The sequence below is a fragment of the Chrysochloris asiatica genome, unplaced genomic scaffold (assembly GCF_000296735.1).
Source record: "Chrysochloris asiatica unplaced genomic scaffold, ChrAsi1.0 scaffold00096, whole genome shotgun sequence".
NCBI lineage: Eukaryota > Metazoa > Chordata > Mammalia > Afrosoricida > Chrysochloridae > Chrysochloris > Chrysochloris asiatica.
In genome coordinates this window covers 7,464,320-7,481,014 of record NW_006408614.1, presented here as the reverse complement: position 1 = coordinate 7,481,014, position 16,695 = coordinate 7,464,320, and the positions used below count along the sequence as shown (strand labels likewise).

The following is a 16,695-nucleotide window of genomic DNA, read 5'->3' as shown; positions in this document are numbered from 1 at the left end:
CACAGCAATTCAAACCACCACAGCACGACAGACAGACGAGTGGCAGTTGCGTGGTTGCTGTTAAATAAGAATCTCCTTGTACTAGGGCCCTTATGTCCGGCTCAAAGGCGGGATTTCCATCCTTGGATGTCAATCAAGAGGTGGAAGCGCAGCAGGGGCGACTGGGTTGTAGTGAGATGCTTTGGGCTGCACTTGTGAGTCTCTAAATTGGTCGACCCCGCCTCAAAGCCACAATCCAACAGTTAGGCTAGGACGGCGCTCTCCTGTCTGGGTTAAGTAGGACAGCCTGGCCGGCCTCTGCAGTCTCTTCCTGCTAGGCAGCATCTCCCCATTGACCTGGTCCCCAGACACCTCTCACCCCACCGCTCCGTGGTCTGGGTTTCATTTAACACCTCCACCAGGTCTGCGCAGTTCTTGCACATCGTTTAGCCGCCGCCCTCCATGATAGAAGCCCTCCATGATAGTAGTAATATTCAATATCATTTTCCAGAAGAAATATGAAGCAACACACCTTCCACGCTCACCAACCAGAGAGGAAATCATCTCGTAAGTAAAATTAAAAATACATTCTGCTCCTGACGCCAAATCATGACTCTGGAAAATGCATCAAATCTGAAGGCAATGATTGATTGTTCCTTACCTTAAAAGAAACAACAGGACTGATATGTAAGTAAATTTCACAGCCAGAGAGCTTTGGGCAAGATCTACCAAATTCTTAGATCCCACACAAACCAAACCCACAGCCACAGAGTCAATCCCACCTCATCATATTGTGTACCATCGAGTGGATTCTGACTCAGAGGACCCTGTAGAGGGTTTCCCAGGCAGGAGTAGAAAGCCTCCTCCTACCAAAGAGTGGCCGGTGGACTCGAACTGCAGATCTGTGGTCAGCAGCCCAACGTGTAACCCACTACGCCACCAGCACTCCTTAGCAACCAATGCCTCATAGGGTTTTCAAGTCTTTCCAGAAGCCAACTGCCACATACGTCACTTACCAAGTGGCACCAACCTTACAGTTAGCAGCCAAGTACCTCAACCACTGTGCTACCATAGCTCTGAAATTCTTAGACTAAAATCCCAAACCTACTACCAATGAGTCAGTTCCAACTCAGAGTACAGAACATAAGGTTTCCAAGGCTGTATTCTTTTAGAGGCAGATGGTCTGATCCAGGTTCGAACTGCAGACCTTTCTGGTTAGCCACGGTGCGGCATTGTGCTCTCAGGGCTTCTGAAATTCTTAAGTAAGGGCCTTCCTAATAGAAGATTTCCAATAGCAACAGGAAACTCTACATGGACAAAGAGCACACAGACTTAAGTGTGTTGTCACCAAGGGGGGGTTGGACAGAATGGCCCGCGTATACACTGGGCTCCACGGACAAGCTCCATGATCGCCTTTCAGGGCAAGTTCAGCTAACACTCAACTCCTCCCAGAACTGCCAAGCTCCAGGGACTCAGCAAGAATTCACTGTCAAAGCTTTTACCAGCAGGATTCTGTAGGTCTGCAGACATGTGGAGAAGCAAGCTCTTTAGAGAAAAAAGATACAAAGTTGCATTTAAGGAATTAAATCTTATTGACACACACACCAAGTGAGCAACTAACAAGGTAGGTTTCAGAGTGGGATAGGTGGTTTTATTCCTCCCACAAGCTCCTGCTATTGTTGGGAGCTATTTGCTTTGACTTATGGTCTGACCCCATGTGCCAGAGCAGAAAAGTCCAACAGGCTTCCTAAGCTGTCATTGTTACTGTTGCAGACAGCCAGGCCTTTCTTCTGCAGAGCCCTTGAGTGTATTCAAACCATCAACATTTGGTTAGCAGCTAAATAACTTACACACCACCTGGGCTCCTTTTCTACGCACCTAAGCTACATAATTAAGGAGCTCTGGTAGCGTAGTGGTTACGAATCAGGTTTTGAACTACAAGGTCAGCAGTTCGAAACTACCAGCTGTTTCACAAGAGAAAGATGAGACTTTCTGCTCCCGTAAAGATTTACTGCCTCGGAAACCCTGTACAGGGTCGCTATGAGTTGGAACCGACTCCATGGCACATAACCACCATCACCACCAAGCTACATAATTATTCATTAAGTCATTCAACATGTGGTAATGACATCTGGGTGTATTGTCATCCGCGTCAGTCCCCATAAACAAGACCCCTGCCCTTGGAGAGCACAGAATTCAGAAGTATCAGACATGTGTTCCCACCCACTGCCAACAAATGGGCTGCAGCTTTGTGGGGTTTCTGAGGCTGTAAATCCTTATGGGACCCAACAACCTCACCTTTCCCCACAGAGCAGCTGGTGGGTTTGAACTGCTAATCTTGGGGCGAGCAGTCCAGTGCTAATTCTTCAGCACCACCTGGGCTCCTAAGAAGTGAGTTATGGATAACCACTATGGGTAAAAGAAAAAGAGCAGAGGAATGGGGTAGGAGGTTGTGTGGAGGCTGGTCAACCTGTGATCAGAGCCCAGAAATGGTATAGCTTGGAGGAAGGACATTCTGGGAAAGCTGGTCTCAGCAAGTGCAAAGGCCCTGGGGCAGCCCGGAGGGGGCTTGGCTGAGCAGAACAGAGGGGGTGTGGGTAAAGGAGGAAGTCACAAAGAGAAGAGGCAGGAGGTAGGCTTGGCTAACTTCCACTAGTGTGGTTTCCCAGGCCTGAGGGGACGGGCAGTTCTGGTTATGAACATCCACTTACAAACAACTCAGACTTGCCCTTTTGTCCTCACTTGGAACCAAATGTACCAACCCTTCCCAAGCCCACAGAAGCCTCAATTCCTACCCAGAGCAGAACTTTCTCTGCGGGGTTCAGAGACCACCAATCTTACTGGGAGCAGATGTACAGCCACCTTCCCTTGATGCACGTGAAACATTAAAATTAAGGCAAAAACTTTGAGCATTTCCTTACACCAGAACCCCAAAATACCCAAACCCACTGCCACGGAGGCAATTCTCACTCAAAGCGCCCCTTAAGGTTTCCAAGACTGTCGATCTGTACAGGAACAGAGAGCTGATGGGTTTGAACAGCCAGCAGTCCAATGCTTGCCTTGCAGCCTTGGGTGACCATCATGTCCACATTGTGATGAACAGAGATCACGTGCCACCCATGCTAGGACACACCGGTCCGGTTTTGCTTCTGTTCTCACAGTGATTCGGATATTGGTATCATGGATCAGGGCCCAACACCGACCCTCCCCCCACCAAAAAAACCTCCGCTGCCATCAAGTCACCTCTGACTCATGGCGACCTTGTAGATGGAGTGGAAGTGCCCGTGGGTTTCTTTACACCAGTGAACACCCCATCTCTCTCCATGGAGCCAAGCTTGCGGACATGTCACGAGGACTCTGGCTCCTGTATTCGTTATACCTCCCCTAGGTCTTCTACAATCCACAGAGAGGCACCCACCTGGTCTGGGGTGACAGGTGAGGCTGGTGGACCCGGAGGCATGGGCAGGATGCCAAAGGCGCTAAACCACGTCTGACAGAGTCCTCAGTCAGCTCCCAGTCTCACCTTCCTACCCCCACTTCTCCTGCCATCTGATGCCTCCTTGCAGAGGTGAGAGGGAGACACACACACACACACACACACTCCAGCCTGGAACACTTGCCCTGATTCTGACAGCACAACCTACATATTTTCATTCCCGCTTCACGCAGAGCGTCACACCAGTCATCCATCCCGGTTCCACCCCACATGTATTGAATTTAGGCGGCCCCAGGTGAATTTGGTGCATCTCCAGGTGACGCTCATGCAGACCTAAGAGTCATGGGGGAGGGGGAAGCTGCTGGAAACATGGGCTCTGATTCAGCATATTGTTGCTGTTAAATACCTGTCAAGTCAATTCCAACCCATACCAACCCTGTATAGGGTTTCTGAAGAACAGCTGGTGAGCTTGAACCGCCTACCTTGCAGTTCAAACGGCTTTGCAGTCTGGCACATTAACCCACAGCGCCACACCAGGATTCAGCATAGCTGGAGTAAAAAGGCACATTTTCAGCCATGGGTCCAACTGTAATGGACTGGTGGGAAGCCGTGACTTCAAGTCAGTTTCCACAAGCGAACCAAGCAGCATCTCAGGTCACTGTGGGGAGAGCCCATGAAGGCACCGCGAGCGTGTTTTCAGCTCATCTACGTGTGATGAGTCCTGGGAAATGTGCATCGAGGGAGCCAGGTGCACACGCTCTAGGCCCAGCCGAGTATTTAAAGCAGCTGAGCCAGCCTCAGCCCAAATATTCAGAGCAGCGCATGAAGCCCAGGCTTTTCGTGGGCTGTTGAAATTAAATGTACTGTCATGTGCACACCAAGTCTCTACTCAAGTCTCTGCCCCGCCATGTTCGCTGATCCCAGCCGCCATCGAGCCACCTGCCCCACACAGAATGACACACTGCTGGTCCTGTGGCATCCCCGTGATGGGGTGTGGATGGGACTATTGTGATCATAGGCTTGTCTGTGGCTGATTTCCTGAAGTATACAACCACACCTTTCTCCCTACACCATCTTAGTCCGGAAGCTCTGCTCCAACTGTTCGGCCTCCTACCAGAGAAGCCTCCACTGATGGACAAGTGGAGGCAGTTGTGAGAAGGAGGTGCAATGCCGGGAATGGAACCTAGGGTTCCCACGTACAAGGTGAGGATTCTACACCGAACCACCACTGCTCCTGTACATCCAAACAAGAAACAACCGAACCTGCCCCTCACCTCCGGGATCTGAGGCTCATCCCAGAAGAACTCTCTCTAGAGACCACCCAACTCACTGCCACTTCTCCTCCCACAACAGACCCCAACTCCAGTGGAGCCCTGACCCCATCTGCACATGCAGCACTTCACACCTCCTCCATCCACCCAGGGCTCAGTTTCACCACCTGTCTCAAGAGTTCCTGTCAGTCATTGTTGGTCTGTGATGGGCAAGATCCAAATTGTTATCACTTTGTTCTTGGAAAAATGGGATTCAAGGACAAAGGAATTTCCCCATAAACTCTGTGAAGCCGCCTCACTGCCACAGGTCCGCAGTGTGCACATATCTGCACGTGTAACTGATGTGATATGAATGGTTGTCCTCTGGGGAATTTCCATGGAAAAATGGCATCATTTGTCTACCCATAAGACAACAGGCTATCTTTTCCAAGAACACAACTTTAGAAGTCTAAAAAATGTGTGCTGTCCACTGCAATGTACTCAGAACACGCAGCTGCTGACTTCTAAAAACCCTTTGACCTTGTAGGTCTCCGTAACATTTCAATACCCCACACACACCCCCCATGTAGGCTGCTTTATTCCTAGAAGCTACTTACTAGCAAGGTAAGAACACTTTCCTTAATTTTCAAAGACAACACAGACTTTCCTCAAACGCCCGTACCACTTCATCTTGCTGCCAACTGCCAGTACTTGCTATTTTCAGCTAAATCATCAGCTGTTGCTATTTCAGCAGGGGTCAGCAGGGGATATGCCCCTGAGATATCCTGAGCAGCAGGCTGGCTGGAAGCCCCATGCGGGCGGAGGGTCCACTCGCCTCTGCTTTCACGCCTCACTTCCGCCATCTGCTGGCCGCTTCTGGAAATCTGCGTTCCCCCAAACCCAGACAATGACAAGCTCCATCAGATCAGACCTCACATGGGAAAGGGCTACACCTGTCTCAGGATCTCAGACAGCACCTGCAGGTGAACTGGTACAAGAATACCTGGGTAGCTAGAAATGAAGGGAAGTCAAGACTTCAGCAACATTAACTTTCCAAGAACAGACTCTTCCTGTAAAGCGCCTTCTAGCTGGTTCAGACTCACAGTGACCCTGACTATGGTTTCCGATAAGCGGCTGGTGGGTGTGGACCGTACGGTTAGCAGTCCAGTGCTTACCCTTCAGTGTCACATAGGGTTCTAAGAATGGAAGCGTGGGCTTCAAAATGTTCATGGCAGAGTGGGGTGAAAAGATAAGGGAATTTTTCCATGAACTTTTGGAAACCCCTTGGATTTCAGTATTTGTGTTCAACCATGGTACAATGAATTTGTTTCACAATTTCTGTTCTTCCCCTGAGAAGCCAGCTTCTTCAAGTAAGGACAGCTTGGAGACTCTGTAAGGAGGCAAGCAGCTGCTTCCAGGACATCAAACTTGGTGGGCTGGCTTCCTTAGTTCCTCAGCCCTCCCCTGGGGGCTCAGCTGTCCATGCTTCACACCCCTCTTTCAAGTCATGTGTTCTAGACTGACCGCTTACTCTCTAACCCTCCATATCTCTCTTCTGAGAAATCCAAGACAGTTCTTTGACCCCCTGGCGCTCAGGCCAACTCTGGTTTCACTGGTTTCACTGTGCTTTAGGGCACCTCACAGATACTGAGGGTTTATTTTGTTTGTTTTCTACAAATGGAAGGTCTGTGGCCACGCTGTATCCAGCATGTCTGTGGGTGGCATTTTTTTCATTAGCATGTGCTTACTTCCACTGTGGTCATTCTCACCCAAGCGCTAACTTCTCAAGCACTCAACTGCCAGGTCGGTTTGAACTGTAAGGTTAGCAAGTTTCACCAGCCACTCCTCAGAAACCCTACACAGGGTTTGGGAGCTGAATGGCTCTGTGCAACAAGCAGTGGACTGTAAATGACAATATTGGGGGCAGGGCTTTCTGCTCCCACAAAGACGTTTTATAAAGCCTCAGAAACCCTATACAAGGTTGCTGAGTGGGCACCGAATCAACAACATATAACAATCCCATAACCATGTTTAACAGCCTAAAAACAAAACAAACACACAGACAATACATGCAGAAATAACACATCCTATTCTCAAATGTCATGAGGGGACGCAAGGCTGCTAAATCACAGTGCCTGGTCATTCATCTAGACACCTGCTGAAGGCAGGACAAAATATGAGCTGGAAATGAGAACATCATGCAAAAACTAGCACAGCAGAGGGCCTGGGGAGTCTGTGCCGTGTCCCCTGGAGGGAAGGTGGGGCTCAGAGGACGAGGCAGGGTAAGTCTAATATCAAAAATAATAAAATACTAAAGAAAAAATCTAATCACTCAGCTGCTAACTGGAGGGTTGGTGGTTCAAGCCCACCAGCCTTTCTGTTGGAGAAAGACCTAGAGATGTGTTCCACTGAAGATGACAGACAGCCTTGGGAACCCATGGGGCAGGTCTAACTCTGTTCCGAAGGACTGCTAAGGTTACAGAATCAACTCCGCCAAAAACAAGTGTGGTAACGGAGTGTTGGAATCTCATTCATCGCCAGAAGGGGGCAGCATCGTACAGCCAAAGAAATTTGTCTTGATTCTCAACAGGGACAGCTCAAACACAAAAAAGCCCATTAGAGAATGAGAAACCCGTGAATAGCCCATTGAAATGTCTCCATTGTTGGCTTCTGGATGTTGTTGTTGTTGTTGTTAAGTGCCCTCGAGTTGGTTCCGACTCATGACTCATGGCAACCCTGTATAGGATTTCTGAGCATCAGCTGGTAAGTCTGAACCAATGACCTTGAGGTTCAAACGCATCTTGCTTATCCTACAGCACCACACCAGGACTCCTGCCTTCTTGATGTCACCTGAAAAATACCCTCTGCTTACTACATAGAAAAAAAAAAAACAAAAAAAACAACCCACTGTGCCACAAAGCAGACCTGTGTACTGTTTCTAAAGCTCTCAGTCTTTACGAGCAGACAGCCTCATCTTTCTCCAGAGAAGCAGCTGGTGGGCTTGAACTGCCAACTTTACAGTTAGCAGTCCAAGGCTTTCCTACAGTGCCGCCTGAGCTCCTTGTTTACTGTGAAGGAACCTAAAATTATTTCCAAATTAAGAGTTGAATTAATAACTGTATGAAAACAAAAACCCATTCCTAACAGTTTGATTTATTCTGACTCAATGCAACCCTGTATGAAGTTTCCAAGACTGCAAATCTTTCCGGGAGCAGAAAGCCTCATCTTGCTCCGTTCGAGCGGCAGGTAGTCTTGAACCGCTGACCTTACAGTTAGCAGCCCAGCACCTAATCATAGTGCAACAAGGGTTCAAATATCTGCATACTCTTTTAAATTAAATGTTGAATGTGGTTCATCATATTCGTACTGTCGTCCTCTCTTTGCTGTTGTTGTTATGTGCTGTTGAGTCCGTTCTGACTCCATAGTGACCCTGTATAGGGTTTCCAAGGAGCAGCTGGTGAGCTTGTGGCTCGGAGTCCAGTGCTGATCTTACAGTACCACACCAGGAGTCCTCTTCTTTACAATTCAAATATATATTGTTTCAAAACCTTCAACCAAAACACAGAGTGTCTATGTTTCAGTGCATGAGGGAACTTGGAATTAACTGGAATGAAAAGGGCAAGGAACTGTTCCCCCAAACTTTCTGGAGCCCCCTTGTGTGTGAAGATGCAGAAAGACTGTTACCAGGCTAGCAGGCACAAGCGGCTTTTTTTTGTTAGGCAAAGTTCAGAAACATTTCAAATGTAAATGCATCAGAATAAACTTTTGTGGTCTCAAACAATAAAATTCAATTCTTTTTCCTCCAATGGAAATTTATGAGTTTCACTGACATTCATTCTAAAATTAGTTTTGAGCCCTAGTTTCTGAAAATAAGCTGTTTGGCTTTGTTCTTCTTGTTGTGAAGTGCCTTCGAGTCGGTTCTGACCCATATCAACCCTGTATAGGGTTTCCAAGGAGGAGCTGGTAAGCTTGAACCGCTGACCTTGCAGTTCAAATGGCCTGGCAGTCTGGCGCATTAACCCACAGCGCCACACCAGGACTCCGCATCCTATTCCGTTCTGACCATGTCTTTGAAGGAACGCTGTCCATGTAACAACCCCTGGCCATTAAGTTCACTCTGACTCACGGCGTCCCTACAGGAGAGAAAACTGCCCAGAAGGTTTCTGAGGGTGAAATCTTTACTGAGGGGCAGACTGCCACAATGTTCTCCCGAGCAGTGGTGGGTGGGTTTGAACCATTAACCTTTTGGTCTGAAGCCAAGTGCTTGACCCCTCTGCCACCAAGGCTCCTTATCCATGTACGGTTGTGACGTGCCGTGGAGTCGGTTCCGATTCGTAGTGACCCCGCACAGGGTTTCCGATGCTGGAAATCTTTACGGGAGCAGAAAGCCTCATCTTTCTCTCATGGAACCAGCTGGTAGTTTCAAACTGCTGACCCTGAGATTAGCAGCCCAATTCGTAACCACTATGCTACCAGAGCTCCTTTATCCATGTACAAGGAGGCCCATTTTGACCCCACCAGCTGCACGAGAAAATCCTTCAGGGAGCTTGAGTTGGCACACAGGCTGCTGACAACACAGAATCCAGACCCACAGGCCTGCCCCCACATCTTCCCAAGAAGCAGGCAGTGTAGACAAGGGTGCAGGAATTGTAGACAGAGTAAGGGCAGTGTAGATGGGAGGCAGGCAGTGTAGATGGGAGCAGGCAGTGTAGACGGGGGTGTGGGAATTGTAGACAGAGGGCAGTGTAGATGGGGGGCAGGCAGTGTAGACGGGAGCAGGTGGTGTAGACGGGGGTGTGGGAATTGTAGACAGAATGAGGGTAGTGTAGATGGGGAGCAGGCAGTGTAGACAGGCGCAGGTAGTGTAGACAGGGGTGTGGGAATAGTAGACAGAATAAGGGCAGAGGAGACGGGAGACAGGTAGTATAGATGGAGCCAAGTAACTGGGGCGGGGGCAGGCAGGAGCTCCTTGGGTGGCTCTGTCTGGCTCTGGTGGTGTCCACTGCACCCTGTGACCTCGGCCCTGACACTGGTGAATCACAGCCCTGCACAAGATGGCGTGCCCACTACAGCTCTGCCAGTGGCTGCTTCAGGGCTCTCGGTCCTCACACTGTCCAGAGCAGTCAGTCTGGACCGGGCATCTGGGATGGTCTTGGGTGGCAGTCAGGCCCATCAGAACCGCACCCCCCCCACACACACACTCTATTCTGCACAGAGTGTTGTGGGAACTCGGGACAAAGACCATCTATCAGGCCATGGACACGGGGCCTTTGTGCAAAGCTAACAGATGGAGGGCATTACACGAATAGCCAGCCTACTCTCCATCTTGGACGACTGAATGTCCTTCTTGTTCCCCAGAGCTCTGTCCGACGAATGCTCAGGATGCCTGAGCTACAGGGCCTTGCAGAAATCATGAAGGAGGAGAAGAAAGAAGGGGGGTCCGCAGAGAGAGGGAGCAAGTTGTCTGGAAAGCGATCTGGATAGAACCGCAAGAGAACCAATAAATTCAAATGCCAAGGCTACCAGTGACCACGCCCAGCTGCTGACCAAAAGACTGAGAGTTTGTGTCCACCTAGAGGTGCCTTGGCAATCTGCTGCCCAAACTCAGCCATCAGAGACCCTACGGAGCACCGTTCTACACTGACGCACATGGGGTGCCCTGAGTCTGAACCAACCCGACCTAGTTGGCAGCAGGAAGGAACTCTGAGAGCCGTGATGGAAGTCGCCCCCCAGAAGAACCAAGAACAGAACCGACTACAAGACGATTTGGGGTGGGGGGGATGCAGAGTGAAGAGGTAGCAAGGTAGGGCAGAACACCTGCCAGTGCTGCGGTTAAAAGCTTGGCTGTTAACCAAAAAGGAGGTAGTTCAAATCCACTATAGCTGCTCCACAGAAGAAAAGACCCAGCGATCTACTTCTATAATAATTGTTGTGTAAGTACCATCGGGCCAGTTCTGACTTTCAGCAACCCTGTACAGGGTTTCCGAGGAGTGACCAATCTTATGGTTCAAAACGAGCTTGTGGTTCTGCGCTTTTCCTAGAGCATCACACCAAGATTTCTTCATGAAGATGACAGCCTAGGAAACCCTGTGGGCAGTACTACTATGTCACGGGGTGACGCCGCACTGGAGTCAATGAGGTGGTGCACAATACCAAGTAAGACAGGAAATCCTGTTCGTCGTTAAGACCAAGAGCTCTTGGTTTTACTATAACCTCTTGTGTTCTATTACAACATCAAGAACCATAAAGAAATCCCTAAACCACAACAAATGTGACCAAAAGGCACCAAGGAGAGATAAAGAATTAATGACATCAGATGGATAGACCCGTGTCCCGGACTGATAGTGACCCCATATACAGCACAACAAAACCTGCCCCCGTCCTGCCCCACCCTCACTATCAGAGCCACGCTGGAGGCCACCGCAGCAGCCATGGTGTCCATCCATCCATTGAGGGTCTTCCTCTTTTTCACTGACCCTCTATTTCAAGCATGACGCCCTTCTCCTGTTTTCCCATGTGCTCCCTGACCTCTCCCTGTTGACCATGTCAGTCTGCATTTCTCGTTTCTTTCTGCAGTATTTTAAAAACACCACGGGTTTGGGTGTCCCTCACCAAGGCTCCTAGAGTAACCCCCCCTCCCCACATGTATTTGTGAGATCTGTTTAATGTGAGAGCCCCCCACACATGTATTTGTGAGATCTGTTTAATGTGAGAGAGGTACTCGGAGGAACCCCAGTTTCAACTCTCCACTCTCAGTCAATTCATTTTCTCCCTCAGCAAACTCTCGGCTCCATTCCTGTTTCTTTTTGTCTCTGACTACTGTAAGAACAGCCGTGCCACTGTCTCTACATACTCCCAGATCAGCAGTGCTACGTGGGCAGCTGGGCCTTAAAGTCAGACATTCAGAGAAACTGACCTATCTGTTTCCCAACCCACTGCACATATGTGGCACTAACCTCAGGGCATCCCTGGGTATGGGGTCTGTTGGTGGTGATGTTATGACTCAGTAACAGCTCATAGAGACCCTGGATAGGGTTTCTGAGGAGCAACTAGTGAGTTTGAACTGCCAGCCTTTCAGTTAGAAGTCCAGTGCTTATCCTATTGTATGGGGTCTTGTTAAGTGCCATTGAGTTGGTTCCAACTCACAGCAACACTGTGTAAGGTTTCCAAATAGCAGCTGGTGAGCTTGAACCATCGACTTTGCAGTTCAAACCAACTTTGTAGTCCAGCGCATTATCCTGCAAGCGTCACACAAAGGACTGTGTTTACTTAATAACTCCCTCTATATTAACATTAACAGTATTTAAATTTGAAAATAAAAGTCAGGATTTCTAATACACATCGGGACACAAATCCAAATAACCAATGAGCATCAAATATAACACAATTTAGGAAACCCTCGCATAGTGGTTACGAATCGGGCTGTGAACCATAAGGTCAGCGGTTCGAAACTACTAGCTGCTCTGCGGGAGAAAGATAAGGCTTTCTACTCCCGTAAAGATTTACACCCTCGGAAACCCTGTTACAGGGTCGCTATGGGTCGGAACCGACTCGATGGCACTTAACAACAACAACAACCACCACCCAGAACTACATTTTACACAGTGACTGAGTGGTTACGGAGGCCTGCCTGGTAGTGCAGAGTTTAAGCGCTCAGCTGCAAACTGAAAGGGTTCAAGTTCACTCACAGGTGTCTCAGAAAAATGGGTTGGTGAGAAACGTCAGAAAAATCAGCCACTGGAAACCTGTGCAGCACAGTTTTACTCTGACACACACATGGGGTTCACGACAAGAATCGTCTGTCTCCAAGGCCCTTTTCTAAAGTTCTGCTTGTAAACCAAGGATCTTAGAAACCATCTCAAATCTAACAAGTGTGCAGAAAAATAAAACCCCATTCTCTTTTCATTCTATTTTTTCCATGAGCTGTTTGAAGGCCCTTGTATTTGTTGTTGTTTGGCGTTACATCTTTTCCTTTTCTTCTTGTTTCCCTTCTGACTGTAGTTTCTTCAGAAACATGTCTTCTTGTAACGTCATTTCTTTCTTCAGTGAAGGCCCATTCATCCAGGGCTGTGACCTGGGGTCAGTTCATCACTGCCACCCAGAACGAAAACAAACAACGGGGTTCCTCTCTTTCTGCCCAGCCTGATCTGAATGCTCAAATCCAGGAAACCACAGATGTCAGAGGCAGGACGCATTCCAAGTTGCAAAGGTATCCTCTGATTGGTATTCTGAAATCATGGATACTACCCAACAAGGCTCTTCATTGGTGGATGAAATTCACTTGATCAAATAATGCATCCAAACTAATTACAGCCTGTTAGAAACAAATGCTTAATGCACACAATGGAATTAATTCATTTAGGTAATTTCACTAACATTTGTTGTTGTTAAGTACCGTGGAGTCGGTTCCAACTCATAATGACCCTGCACAGGGTTTCCGAGGCTGCAAATCTTTACGGGAGCAGAAAGCCTCATCTTTCTCCCGCAGAACAGCTCATAGTTTTGAACTGCCTACCTTGAGGTTAGCAGTCCGATTTGTAGCCACTAAGCTACCAGAGCTCCTATTTCGCTTTTCGGTTCAGAGGACTTTAGCGTCTGTTTGAAGGGCTTAAAGTGGGACTAGCTAATAGCTGTTTTTTTAGAATTTTCATATGATATATTCACCAGTTACATTTAAGAAGAGCCCCACAAGGGGTCTTCTTCACGGGGTCTCTTCCCTCCAACACACACCTGCCAACCCCTCCCAAGCTGGGGGCTCCAGGCTGGGAGACACCTGCCTTCCCCACACCCCCTGCAGAGTACCCAACCCTCAACTATCAGGACTGTTCTGTCCAAGTCTTTTTATTCACAACCGACTTACTTATAGCTGTCATGGTATCAAGAACGTTGTCATACAAGTAATGTGAATCATACCATTCCATCAACTATACTTGTTGTTGTTGTTGTTGTCGTTGTTAAGTGCCGTACAGTCAGTTCTGACCCATAGTGACCCTGTATAGGGTTTTCCAAGGAGAAGCTGGTGAGCTTGAACCGCCAAGCTTGCAGTTCAAATGGCTTTGCAGTCTGGCACGTTAACCCACAATGCCACACCATATTGTTGTTGTTAAGTGCCATCGAGTCGGTTCTGACCCATAGCAAGCCTGAACAGAGTTTCCAAGGCTGTAAATCTTTACGGGAGCAGAAAGCCTTATCTTTCTCCCGCAGAGCAGCTGGTAGTTTCGAACTGCTGACCTTGCAGTTCACAGCCCGATTTGTAACCACTACGCTACCAGAGCTCCTTACATTACATATATAATACACAACTATTACATATACTGGTTCCATAATGAATTTTGATGACAGGGTTTTGTGGGGTTTTTTCATTTAACACACACCACAAAAATCAAGGTGAATGTTTTGGAAAGAAGTAATGGAAACAAGTGGCATTAAAACACAATTAGTGTTTTAGTCACCGTGGGCAAGACGGCTACGACATGAGGAGGGCAGGGAGGGTGGAGTTCAGTGGCGCGTGCTGGCGGCTCTGCCCCTCGTTCACGCCCAGTTGCTGTTTTGCTGATTCGGACTCCTGGCAGCTCCGTGTCTGTGACATGAGTAAGAACTGTGCTCCTGAGCATTTCCAGGGCTGGTGTTTAGGAAGTGGATCCCCAGGTCTTTGGAAAGAGGCCTGAAGAAACATTTTCAACCGGAGAAGTGTCCTTGCTCGAAGACTCTTGTTTGCAATGGAAGCCAGAAGAGAAGGGGGTGTGTGTCCAATCAGCAGGGAATCTTCTACTGTGTCTGTAAGACACATCTCCGTCCACTCTGCAGAGAGAACTGTTCTCATACACTCAAGTATAAGACTCAGCCTCTGCCTTGGACATTCCTGGTGGCCAGAAGCAGAGAGGGCAACCTTCACGAGGCTGATCTTGCCTTCGTGAGACATCCTATCCCCAGCACCGGAAATAAGTGGATTCCAAACTGGGTGCGGGGCTGGTCCCAGGTGACAGCTGCCCTAGGGTGGGGTGAGCAAAGGGAGTCTACACACACACACACACACACACACACACACACACCAGGCAGGCCGCACAGATTAACGGTTTAGCGAGTGCACACACAGAAAGGTTCCTTCTGGTCAAACTCAGTTGAGCAGGGCAAGGCTGGGTGAAAGGAAGACTGGAGACTTCTGGACAGAGAAAACTGTCTCCTCTAGGCTCCTGCTTTTAACACCAAAAGCTGACAGAAACGGACAGGTGGGACGAAAACAAAGCAGGAGCAAGAGGGCCAGCCAATGTAGGATTTGAATGTTCCTGACTCTGCACTGTTGGTGGTGGTCGCAGAAACCCCGTGCACAAGGGAAGGCTGTCTGATACTACACTGTCCCCATGATCGGCTGCACTAGGTCCATTATAATTCTAGGGATTCAGGGACTGAGTTTGGAAGCAGATGGCCAGCACTTTCTTCCTAGTCTGTCACAGTCTGGAGCTCCGCTGAGGCCTGTTCAGCATCATAACTAACTACACACAAACCTCCTAGGATAGACAGGTGGAGGCTGCACGTGGTTGCACTGGCTGCAAATCAAGCTCAGGTCCCTGAACTACCACTGCCCGAAGCACCCATACAGCCATGGCATTCACAGACAGCTGGGAGCGATTCTCAGGCGCTTGGTCTGAGCAAGAGGCTAAAAAGCCTTCACCTGCTGGCCCCCTCAGCTGATGTCTGACAGAGCAGATTCATTTCGGGGCAATTTAGTCTCGGGGGGGCACTGTAGGATAAGCACTGGGCCAAAAGGTCATTTTAACCCACAGTGTCGGCAGTTACACTGACCTTTTGGTCCAGTGCTTATACGGTCCTTGGAAACCCTATACAAGGTTGCTGTGAGTCAGAACCAGCTCCACAGCACTTAACAACAACCACAATGCTCAGCAACAGGAAGAGCACAGTGGTTAAAGTTCAGCTTCAAACCGAAAGGTCAGCGGTTCAACCTCACCAGCTACTCCTTGGGAAAAAGACTAAACTGTCTGTTTCCATAGAGATCAACATCTCGGAAACACTATGGGCTGTTCTACTTTGTCCTACAGGATCGCTAGGAGTCACAATCGACTCATGGACACTGGGGTTGGATTTTTGTTATAGTTACTGTTGGATAGTAATCATGTCCCAGGAGGGTCTGATTGCTTCAAAGCAAGGTGCAGGGTTGTAATCTGAACCTGGCTTATCACACCAAGGAAAACATCATACAACATCACCCACATGTTGGTGACCAGGAGCTCGACCGTGGTGAGATTCGATGGAAACCAGTCAGGCTTGTGGTCACTAACAGGCATCAAAATCCTGTGGGGACTGAAAACAATGTATGTACTCACTCTTCTGCTCACGGCAGCCCCGATTCTTGTCCAAGGACAGGATTGAGGGAGGCTCACAGAGCCTCACAGCCAGAGCCCAGAGCCCCAGTTACAGCATGGAGTGTGGGGGACATGCCCTAACCTACCTGAGTCTCCGTTCCTTCTCTGAGTCCCAGGTGATTCCAACAGTTTGCATGCAACTAGTAACCAAAAGGCTGGTGGTCTGAACCCACCCAGTGGCACCTGTAACGACTGGGCAAACTCCTGCTGCGAAGTCACAGCCCAGGAAACCCACGGAGCAGAGTTCTACGCTGTAATACAGGGCATCACCAGGAAACCCACGGAACAGACAGAGATCTACACTGTAATACAGGACATCACTAGGAAACCCACAGAGCAGAGATCTACACTGTAATACAGGACATCACCAGGAAACCCATGGAGCAGAGTTCTATGCTGTAATACAGGACATCACCAGGAAACCCACAGAGCAGACAGAGATCTACACTGTAAGACAGGGCATCACTAGGAAACCCACGGAGCAGAGTTCTACACTGTAATACAGGGCATCACCAGGAAACCCACGGAACAGATTCTACGCTGTGATACAGGGCATCACCAGGAAACCCACGGAGCAGATTCTACGCTGTAATACAGGACATCACCAGGAAACCCACAGAGCAGACTGAGTTCTACACTGTAATACAGG

The 16,695-nt window shown here is 48.8% G+C and overlaps 1 protein-coding gene across 3 annotated transcripts in view; it reads right to left on the bottom strand.

The window, feature by feature from the left end:
- The window catches only part of AGAP1 (ArfGAP with GTPase domain, ankyrin repeat and PH domain 1), a 664,804-nt gene that overhangs the window by 572,559 nt on the left and 75,550 nt on the right, over positions 1 to 16,695 (bottom strand). The gene's annotated exons all lie outside the window — the stretch shown is intronic.